At 46.6% G+C, this 10521-nt stretch overlaps 1 protein-coding gene and 1 long non-coding RNA gene across 6 annotated transcripts in view; one reads left to right on the forward strand and one right to left on the reverse strand.

Annotated features, from left to right (window-relative positions):
- Nucleotides 1-1377, reverse strand: part of ZNF850 (zinc finger protein 850) — a 145623-nt gene extending 144246 nt beyond the window's left edge. The window contains exon 1 of the mRNA XM_026449426.1: nt 1253-1377. The gene's annotated coding sequence lies outside the window, so the exon portion shown is untranslated. The remainder of the gene's footprint in view (nt 1-1252) is intronic.
- Nucleotides 1378-1602: 225 nt separating this feature from the next.
- On the forward strand, nt 1603-5936 carry LOC111528942. Of its 5 annotated transcripts, none has more exons than XR_004228658.1 (2): nt 1603-1785; nt 4040-5734. It is a non-coding gene; the product is annotated as an uncharacterized LOC111528942 (long non-coding RNA). The 5 variants fall into 5 exon arrangements; XR_004228659.1 differs by having other exon boundaries at nt 1629-1985; nt 4040-5936; XR_002727212.2 differs by having other exon boundaries at nt 1635-2002; nt 3876-4175.
- Nucleotides 5937-10521: the final 4585 nt, after the last annotated feature.

The raw sequence follows: 10521 nt of genomic DNA on the forward strand, positions 1-10521 counted from the left end.
GCCCAGGACCAATCAGGGGCTGAAGTGAAAGTTTGGCCCAGGACCAATCAGGGGCTGAAGTGAAAGTTTGGCCCAGGACCAATCAGGGGCTGAAGTGAAAGTCTGGCCCAGGACCAATCAGGGGCTGAAGTGAAAGCTTGGCTCGGGACCAATCAGGAACTGAAGTTATGATTCAAAGAGGTTGGGCTCACAGTCTAAAGCATGTCCAAAAAAGGAAAGTGGCCGCCGGAACCTGTTAGTCCAAGCTGCACCATTTTGTAAGCCCCCACCATTTCACAGACCCTGGTCAGAGGGAAACATTCCATTGTGGTTTGGGCTGTGAGAAACATCCTTCCCAACCGCCTGACTTCCTTATCACATCCTGCTGGGCAAAGGCCCAAGAAACATCCTTATAAACATTCTCCCAGGCAACAAGCCATACCGCCCAGACCCCTCCTGCTCACGCCTGTAGTTACCCCAGCCTGTGAACGGCAGTGGGCTCTGGGATTTAGTTGGTCCCCGCCAGAGCCGCCAACTCTCTTTCTTTAACCCTCACCTTCCCTTCAAAATCTAACAGCCCACCGTGTATATGCCCACAAAAGAAGCGACTATTTGCTGGAAGCCCGCTGGTCACACAAAGGACAAAGGCGTTTCTATGTTGGGCCTCGGTCCCTTATCAGTGCAGCTGAGGAATGTCTTCAGAACAACGCCCTGTGGGAGTTTTCCTTATCTGTGCCTGCAGCCTGATTTTTCTGGCTGGTTCTCTGTTTAAAGGAGTTTTATCAAGGACCCACCCTAACTGCCTAACGGGTTTTTTTCTCTCAAGGGGACACACAAAGCCCCAATCGCACACACACCTCCTCATATCCACTTCCCCACTGCCCCACAGCCAATCACACTTTCCTCTCTCACACACACCAAGGGGCCTCTCACACACACGAAGGGGCCACACAAGTTCCACCTGCACAGCCGCAGACCTGCAACTCAAGCACACACGGTACAGCACACACAGGTAAAGTCACACACCCACCCCGGGACACGCAGTCCAACCACACAGTCACCGGTTCTCCACATCCGCACGCACCACGAGGCTCGTCCGGGACACACACCCACTCCGGGCGCGCAGTCACAAGCGCCCACCTGATCACCCAGAGGCAGCACCACACAGCCACGGTCACAGACCACGAAGACCCGCGGCAACCATGGCGATCACACACGCAAAGTCCTCGCCTCAGCCCTCCACACACAAAATGACCAGAGCCGGATTCCTCACCCTCAGCTTTCCGCGGCAGCTAATTCCGCACAGCAAACGGTCCCGCCACCTGGCTAAGAGGAAGCCGAAATCTCGCGAGACGTGGTGTCGGCCTGCGGGATCCTCTGGGAAATGTAGTCCAGAGCCCGACTGCGGGCTTCCCTACGCCTCTCATCGCCAAGCCGGTCTTGTTTCCATTTACCGCTCCTCTGCACCGAGGATCGCAGAGCCCTCATGCCGAGCGGCTCGCTATGGGGCTGGCTCGCCCGCTAGAGTGGCCAGGCCTGATTATCCCTGGCAGCTCTGTTACCTGGGGTACGACACAGGAACACGTGCTTCCGGTTCTCGGCGGAAGTAGCTGCAAGCGGTAGAACCGATGGGAAATGTAGTCCAGGGCAGAGACGCGGTCAACCCAGCCACGATACGAGCCAAAGCATTCTTCGCTCCAAGCCTGGTTCTGGCTGTTAGTTTGGAACTCACACACGCAGATGCTAACTCGCCCTCAGAATGCAGAGAGGATGAAACACTGACCGGACAGTTCAATCTGTATATGGGTGAGTCCAGGGCTTAGTCTGCATTGCGCTGAAAATGAAGGTGAAGGTGGAGGTGGGACCTGATAGTCTCGTCCCGAATCGGGTTGAAGAAGCGGAAGGAAAGGAATCAAAATCGTGGATGGGATGAGATTGTGCGCGGATGCTCTCTGGGAGCGGTTCGTGGGCGACGAGGGCCCGAAGATGCTGCCTTGTGATCGCAGGTGTGAGTGGAAGCTGTGTGAGTGTCAATGTCGATTGCCTGTTTGGGAGACCAGCATTTTATCTTTGTATCAGGTAGTAACCTTGGAGCCAGGTATTTGTAAAATTATGGTAAGAGGGCATCATTCTGGAGCATAGATTTTATTTGGAGGTTGAACAGGAGAGGGAAAAACAACCCTAATATCTGATAAACAACATAAATAGATTTTTATGTTAAAATAGTTATATTTATTATGGGCTAGAATGCAAATCCAACATGCCTTTTAAAGCAAGAAAGAATATTTCTTTTTTTATATATACAAAGTCAAAGGTATTATTTTTATACACTTATTACAAAACATATGAATAGTATACCAAGCCTAAGAATATAAAGAGTAGAGTCTAGCTTTGATTAATTGAATGTAAATTTAAAAACAAGTATCTACTAAGTAGTCCTTTTCACACATCGAAAAGCCAATTTCGGTATTTTTTAAAAAACTCAAATTACAAAGTAACAGATATCTGGTGTCTTAGCAACTTTAAGATCAGTACTAATGATTAAGCCAGCTTATATGCTAATATGATACATGAAAAAGCCTGTATTTTTACAAATAGCAAACCACTGAAACTTTAACTTTCCACAGAAGCCATTGTTTTACACCAATAATCATGTCAAAGATCAAGTCAGGCTAAAAGTTTTTTTTTTTTTTTTTTTTTTTTGGAGACGGAGTCTCGCTCTGTCGCCCAGGCTGGAGTGCAGTGGCGCGATCTCGGCTCGCTGCAAGCTCCGCCTCCCGAGTTCAGGCTATTCTCCTGCCTCAGCCTCCCAAGTACCTGGGACTACAGACGCCTGGAACAACGCCTGGCTAATTTTTTGTATTTTTAGTAGAGACAGGATTTCACCGTGTTAGCCAGGACGGTCTCGATCTCCTGATCTCGTGATGCGCCCGCCTCGCCTCCCAAAGTGCTGGGATTACAGGCGTGAGCCACTGCGCCCGGCCCCAGGCTAAAAGTTTTTAATGAGTATTGAATCCATTAAAACTTGGCAACTTTCTCCACGAAGGTAGAATTTTAATTTCTGTTTAAACCATAGATAGATGGTACACCCTTGTGAGGGTGTACTGTAAGTACTTCTAAGGAGCTTTATCAGACTGATCCCAAATTATGTACCTAGTAAAAGATGTACCAATGTCTACTTTGGAATAAGAAATTATTCCTTGTTTGAGCAAGGATTAAGCAGAAACTGAAAGTGTAGTTTACAGCCTCTTATATAAAGTAGATGGGCACCCCTCAAAAACAAACCAATATCCTGGCTTCTTAAATATCAACATTAATCTAAGTAATGTACAGCATGCTCCTGTCCAATCGTTCCCGCTAATTTGTAGTCTTCTCAGATCAATGCTTAATTTTAGTCACACATTTCTATCCTGCGAGACTGGGTACCTGGGTTTTTTGTCTGCAGGTTTGGCCTTACTCAAAATGTAAGATTGCAAAAGGCCTATGTTTTACCTCAACGATACCGCTTCAGGAAATGGTCTGTATTTCCAGCAGAAAAGTGGTATCTAACTCTCATGATGGTTTCTAGCAACTGGATAGATACCTGGGTATTTGCGGCCCGTGATGCAGCCTAACAATAGAGCCCCTTGTGTGGTCAGCTAGGTCTGCTAAATCAAGGGGATATCCATGTTCTAGATTTATTTTTTATTTTTATTTATTTATTTATTTATTTATTTATTTATTTTTTGAGACGGAGTCTCGCTCTCTTTTCCATACAAGGGGTGGCCTCTGCCAAGTTAACTGCTTTGTGGGGGGGGGGGGCGGGGGAGAAGATTGCCTTTCCTTTGGTCGGCATGTTTTAAGGGAAATGCCACATACACCTACAGGAGCTTATAATCTTGTTTTGCATTTTTTAGTAGACACGGGGGGTTTCACCGTGTTAGCCAGGATGGCCTCGATCTCCTGACCTCGTGATCCGCCCGCCTCGGCCTCCCAAAGTGCTGGGATTACAGGCGTGAGCCACCGCGCCTGGCCAGGAGCTTATCAATAATAGACAAGGCTCACTTTCAAACTCTTTCAGGAGATAAACTGGAGGGGAAGACGAACGGCAGGAGGGTGAAGAGGAAGCTGAATGACCGTGCAAACACCCCCAACACAAATCCGGGTGGTTACCGCAGAGTGAATAACGATAGGTACGATTTCGTGGAAGGCAACGTCCTTTGAAAGGGCTCCCAGAGCTTCCAGGCCCCCTCCCCTGATGAACGAGTGAATCAGGCAGGCCCAGCTCCACTTCACGGATGGCAAAACTGAGGTACGAGGCGGCGAGATGACTGGCCCAAGGCCTCGCTGAAAGATCCGAGGCGGAGCGGAGAACCAGAAGCACCTCTTCTCTCAGGCTCATGCTCTAATCTGGGCTCCCCCCCGCCCCTGCGATGGCGTAGACGGCCTCCGCCCCCCCGACTCACACACACACACCCTCCCCCGGGAACGGCAAGTCTCCTCGGGTTCCAAGGACGGGGTCAAAAGACAAGAGGCCCCAGGCGCTCCCGCGGTGATTTGCGCAGAGCGTTGGGAGCGTGCGTGCCTCCAGTCCAACGTGGCGGCGGCAGCGGCCGCCCGCCCACCCCAAGCCTCCTTAAGGGCCGGAGGCTTCTCCTCAGGGTCCTCGGGTAGGTGGGAAGACAGAGCAGCCCCGCCAGGCCTTTCTTGTCGCTGCCGCTGCTCACTGAAGGAGTCACCTACCCGACAAGACTAACGGCTGCGGCTGCGGCTGCGGCGCGGAGGCCCCACAGCCCGCCGAGAACCAGGAATACGAGAGCCAGGCGGCACCGCGGCCGGAGCTGTACTGAGCAAGAAAGAAGATTTAAAAGTAATGTATTGTTATGAGATCCGTGCTTTTATCTTGTCTCAGACTCCCAATGATAGGCATATATCTCCTCTGTACATTTAATGAAGCTACTAAAATATTTCGATTTAAATCTTCCACCTATTTGTTTTCTGTGTATCCTACCTGTTCACGACCTTGACATTTTCAAACAATACAGGTTACTTATTTTGTTTTTGGTGATGGTGAGTTTTGGGGGGTTTTGTTTTTTGGTTTTAGTTTTGGAGACAGGGCTTTGCTCTATCGCCCAGGCTGGAATACAATGGCGCGATGATAGCTCACTGCAGCCTCCAACTCCTGAGCTCAAGGGACCCTCTTGCTTCAGCCTCCTGAGTAGCTGGGACTACAGGCCTGCGCCATCACGCCTGGCTAATTTTTTATTTTTTGTAGATGGGGTGTTGCTATGTTGTCCAGTGTGGTCTCAAACTCTTGGGCTCAAGAGATCCTCTCACTTCTGCTGCCCCAAGTGCTAGGAGTACAGGCACGAGCCACGGCGCCTGGATAGTTATTTTGTAGAGTGTTGTTTAATTTGGATGTACCTCATCTTTTATACATCTTTGGAAGGAATACCACATAATTAATGCGGTTTATCCCATCAAGAGACACACAGTGTCAATGTGTTCCATTCTTGGTGATGTTAACTTTTATTACTTAGTGAAAATTCTAAGCGTTTTCACCACTGTAGAGTGAATAAATGAATATGTGAGATTCATCAATGAATAAGTAAAAAGAAGCCAGCTGGCGAAAGAACTGAGTTGAGAGGATGGCTTAAGCCTGGGAGGTCGAGGCTGCAGTGAGCTGTGATGGCACTACTGCACTCCAGCCTGGGTGACACTGCAAGACCCTGTCTCAAAAAAAAATTAAATAAGTAAATAAATACCCAGCACCTGATCATCTCGGGAATTTCCTGTGCCTCTTTCTTATATTGGGTCACTGGTTTCTTGGAGCTTATGTCTTTCTTTTTCTTTTTTCTTGGTTTAGCTTCTCATTTTTGTAAAAAACACATTCTTATTTTGTTTACCACTTTGATAAAGGTGAATTTGGGATAAAACTTTTGGATCCTTATAAGCTTAACAGTGTCTGAATTCTACCTCTTTGGGATGATACCTTAACTAGGTTTGAAATTTTAGGTTGAATGGTTTTCACTTAGAATTTTGAATTATATAACATTCTCTGCTAGCTTACAGTGTTTATCTTAAAATATGATTACAATTTGATTTGTGTTGTGTTACTGTTCTTTGTCTTTTAAACCATTTAAAGGCCAGGCTCAGTGACTCATGCCTGTAATCCCAGAATTTTGGGAGTCCGAGGCAGGAGGATTGCTTGAGCTCAGGAGTTCAAAACCGGCCTGGACAACATAAGGAGACTCTGTTTTTATAAAAGTAAAAATAGACCGGGTGTGGTGGCTCACACATGTAATCCCAGCACTTTGGGAGGTCGAGGTGGGCAAATCACCTGAAGTCAAGAGTTTGAGACCAGCCTGGCCAACATGGTGAAACCCCTTCTCTACTAAAAATACAAAATATTAGTTGGGTGAGGTGGCATGTACCTGTAGTCCCAGCTACTCAGGAAGCTGAGGCAGGAGAATCGCTTGAACCCAGGAGCCATGGTTGCAGTTGAGCCGAGATCGCGCCACTGGACTCCAGCCTGGGTGACAGAGTGAGACCCTGTCTCAATAATAATAATAATAATTACAAAAACATTTAAAATTGTCTCTTCACACTAGTTTTCTCAAATTTCACAGAAATGTGTTTTGGTGTGGTTCTTGTTTCTTTCATTGTACAAGGTACTCAGTGGACCTTTGTATTAATATTTCAAACACTCATGATCTGTGTTTCTAGAAATTGCCTTTTGTTTGTTCTGTGAAATTTTCTTCCATTCATTTTTCTCTCTTTCTTTCTGAAATGCCTTTTAGTTGGGTGTTATAATTTCTGACTTCATCTGGTAGTTTTGTTATCTTTCATCACTTTTTTTCTTTTCTTTTTTTTTTTTTTTTTTTTGAGATGGAGTCTCTTCTATTGCCAGCCTGGAGTACTGTGGCGCGATCTCGGCTCACTGCAACCTCCGACTTCCTGGTTCAAGCAATTTTCCCGCCTTAGCCTCCTGAGTAACTGGGATTATAGGCACCCTCCACCATGCCTGGCTAATTTTTGTATTTTTAGTAGAGATGGAGTTTCACCATGTTAGCCAGGTTGATCTCAATCTCTTGACCTCGTGATCCGTCCGCCTCAGCCTCCCAAAGTGCTGGGATTACAGGTGTGAGCCACTGCTCTCAGCCCCGCATTGTCTCTTTTCTCATTATTTATAGCATTGTTTTGCAGCAGACTTGTTGGAGTCACACATTTGTTACTATCCAATTATTATTGTTGTTATTTGGGACGGCCTTTTGCTCTGTCGCCCAGGCTGGAGTGCAATGCTGCATTCCTAGCTCACTGCAGCCTCAACCTCCTGGGCTCAAGTGATCCTCCCACCTCAGCCTCTCAAGTAGCTAGGACCACAGGTATGTGCCACCACACCCAGCTAATTTTTTAATTTTTTATAGAGATGGGGTTTCACTGTCTCCAGGTTGGTATCAAACTCCTAGGCTCAAGCAATCTGACTGCATCAGCCTCCTAAAGTGCTGGGATTAAAGGTGTGAGCCACTGTACCCAGCCCAACTACCATCATCATTATTATTTATGATTATGATTATTATTATTATTTGAGACGGAGTCTCACTCGCTCATCCAGACTGGAGTGCAGTGGTACGATCTCAGCTCACTACAGCCTCCACCTCCCGGGTTCAAGTGATTCTTCTGACTTAGCCTCCCGAGTAACTGGGATTACAGGTGCCTGCCACCACGCCCAGCTAATTTTTGTATTTTTAGTAGAGACGGGGGTTTCACAATCTTGGCCAGGCTGGTGTTGAACTCCTGACCTTGTGATCCACCCACCTCGGCTTCCCAACATGCTGGGATTACAGGTGTGAGCCACCGCACCTGGCCACTATCTTATTATTAAGTAATGTTACATGCAGTGTCTTTGGGGAGAGAATTCAGTTTTTCAGAGACAGACTTTGCTCATTTCCTGATTTGTTCATTTTAATTCAAATAGTAAAAGCTTTAGAAAGGCAGGAGGATTGCTTGACTCCAGGAGTTCAAGACCAGCCTGGGTAACAAAGCAAGACCCCCATCTCTACAAAAAATATTTTTAAAATTAGCCAGGCCTTGTGGTATGTACCTGTGGTCTTGGCTACTGGGAAAGCTGAGTTGCGGGGATCTCTTGGGGCCAGGAGTTGAAGGCCGCAGTGAGCTATGATTGCACCACTTCACTCCATCCTGTGTAACAGAGTGAGACTCTGCCTCAATCAATCAATCAGTAAAGATATTTATCGGCCGGGCGCGGTGGCTCAAGCCTGTAATCCCAGCACTTTGGGAGGCCGAGACGGGCGGATCATGAGGTCAGGAGATCGAGACCATCCTGGCTAACACGGTGAAACCCCGTCTCTACTAAAAATACAAAAAACTAGCCGGGCGAGGTGGCGGGCGCCTATAGTCCCAGCTACTCCGGAGGCTGAGGCAGGAGAATGGCGTAAACCCGGGAGGCGGAACTTGCAGTGAGCTGAGATCCGGCCACTGCACTCTAGCCCGGGCGACAGAGCAAGACTCTGTCTCAAAAAAAAAAAAAAGATATTTATCAAAAGTAAGTAGACATGCAGGCAGATCACCTGAGGTCAGGAGTTCAAGACTATCCTGTCCAGCACAGTGAAACCCTGCCTCTACTAAAAATACAAAAATTAGCCGGGCATGGTTGTGGGCGCCTGTAATCTCAGCTGCTCGGGAGTCTGGGGCAGGAGAATCACTTGAACCTGGGAGACAGAGGTTGCAGTGAGCTGAGAGCGTGCCACTGCACTCCAGCCTGGGTGACAGAGCAAAACTCCATTTCAAAAAGAAAAGTAAGCAGACATGTCTGCTGCCTACATGAGGTTTACATTCTAGTCTGGGAGGAAAAAAAAAGATTTTAAAGTAAAAGGGGAAAATGAAGTACTTTTATATTGTGATCAATAACTGTGAAATAAATCAATAGGTGGTATAAGCAGTAACTTGAGGGATACTTCCCGTAGCATTGATAGGACAGGTGTTGAGCTTTGGTGGTGACGAGTCAGCAGTGTGGAAGGATATTCCAAGCAGAGGCATAGTTACACTAAAGACCCTGAAAAATCAGAGAGCACTTAGAGCGTTCCAGAAACAGAAAGCAGCCTGGTGTGACTGAAGCTTAGCAAGTGAGTGGGAAATTAGTTTAGATTTAGGATGTAGAGGTCGGCATTTTCCATATCATATGAGGAAATGATAGTGCTGAGATTACAGGCATGAGCCACTGCACCGAGTCCCACACCAAGTTTTTACAGCGGCAAGAATAGATGTTCTTCTACGGTCAGTTTCTAAGTATTTTACAAACAGTATCTCTTCTAGTTTGCAGTCATTATTGAAATAACAAACATGTCCTATTGTCAGGCCTTACTGTCAGTAACTGGTTTCATTGATCTGAATAGGAGACTTACTTGATTTATCAGCTACTCTTTGGTATTACCCGACATCTCATTAATGCATCTTTGAATTGAATTATTGCTCAGTAGGATCGTTAAATAGTGGCAATGTGATACATCACTACTGAAGTTTTGGCCTCTAATGTGGGTCCTATGTCAGTTTCAGCAACTATATAAGCACTACAGGGTTTTACAATGATTTCTACAATTTTTTTTTTTTTGTGACGGAGTCTTGCTCTGTCAGCCAGGCTGGAAGTGCAGTGGCCGGATCTCAGCTCACTGCAACCTCCATCTCCCGGGTTCAAGTGATTCTCCTTGCCTCAGCCTCCAGAGTAGCTGGGATTACAGGTGTGTGCCACCACACCTGGCTAATTTTTGTATTTTTAGTAGAGACGGGGTTTCCGCATGTTGGCCAGGCTGCTTGAACTCCGACCTCAGGTGACCTGCCTGCCTCAGCCTCCCAAAGTGCTGGGATTACAAGTGTGAGCCACCGCACCCAGCCTATTTCTGCAATTTTATAAGGCAGTAATTTCATCATAATTTGTTTGCTTATCCTTTTTTTTTTTTTTTTTTTTTTGAGACCGAGTGTCACTCTATCATCCAGGCTGGAGTGTGGTGCTGCAATCTCGGCTCACTGCAACCTCCGCCTCTCAGGTTCAAGTGAGTCTTCTGCCTCAGCCTGCCGAGTACCTGGAATTACAGGTGCACACACCATACCCAGCTAGTTTTTGTTTTTAGTAGAGACAAGGTTTCACCATATTGCCCAGGCTGGTCTCCAACTCCTGGGCTCAAGGTATCCACCCACCTCAGCCTCCCAAAGTGCTGGGATTAAAGGTGTGAGCCACCTCACCTGGCCACTTGTCCTTCTTAAATAAGGAAGTAACAGTGTTATAGTTCAAAATTCTGTTTTAAACTTTTTAAATATTCTGCTTCTCGACTTTATCAGGATGTTTCTTTTTCCAATGATCCACAAATCTTGATGGTTTCATAGCCCTGTTTGTAAAAAAAAAAAACCAAAAAACAAAAAACAAAACAAAACAAAAAACTGTTATTCATAAGAAACAAGCTGTTTTGAGTTAAATGGGGTTTTCAGTAAAACTGTAAGCTAGGTTGGGCGTGGTGGCTCACGCCTGTAATCCTGACACTTTGGGAG

This window comes from Piliocolobus tephrosceles, chromosome 21 (genome assembly GCF_002776525.5).
Source record: "Piliocolobus tephrosceles isolate RC106 chromosome 21, ASM277652v3, whole genome shotgun sequence".
NCBI classification, from domain to species: Eukaryota; Metazoa; Chordata; class Mammalia; order Primates; family Cercopithecidae; genus Piliocolobus; species Piliocolobus tephrosceles.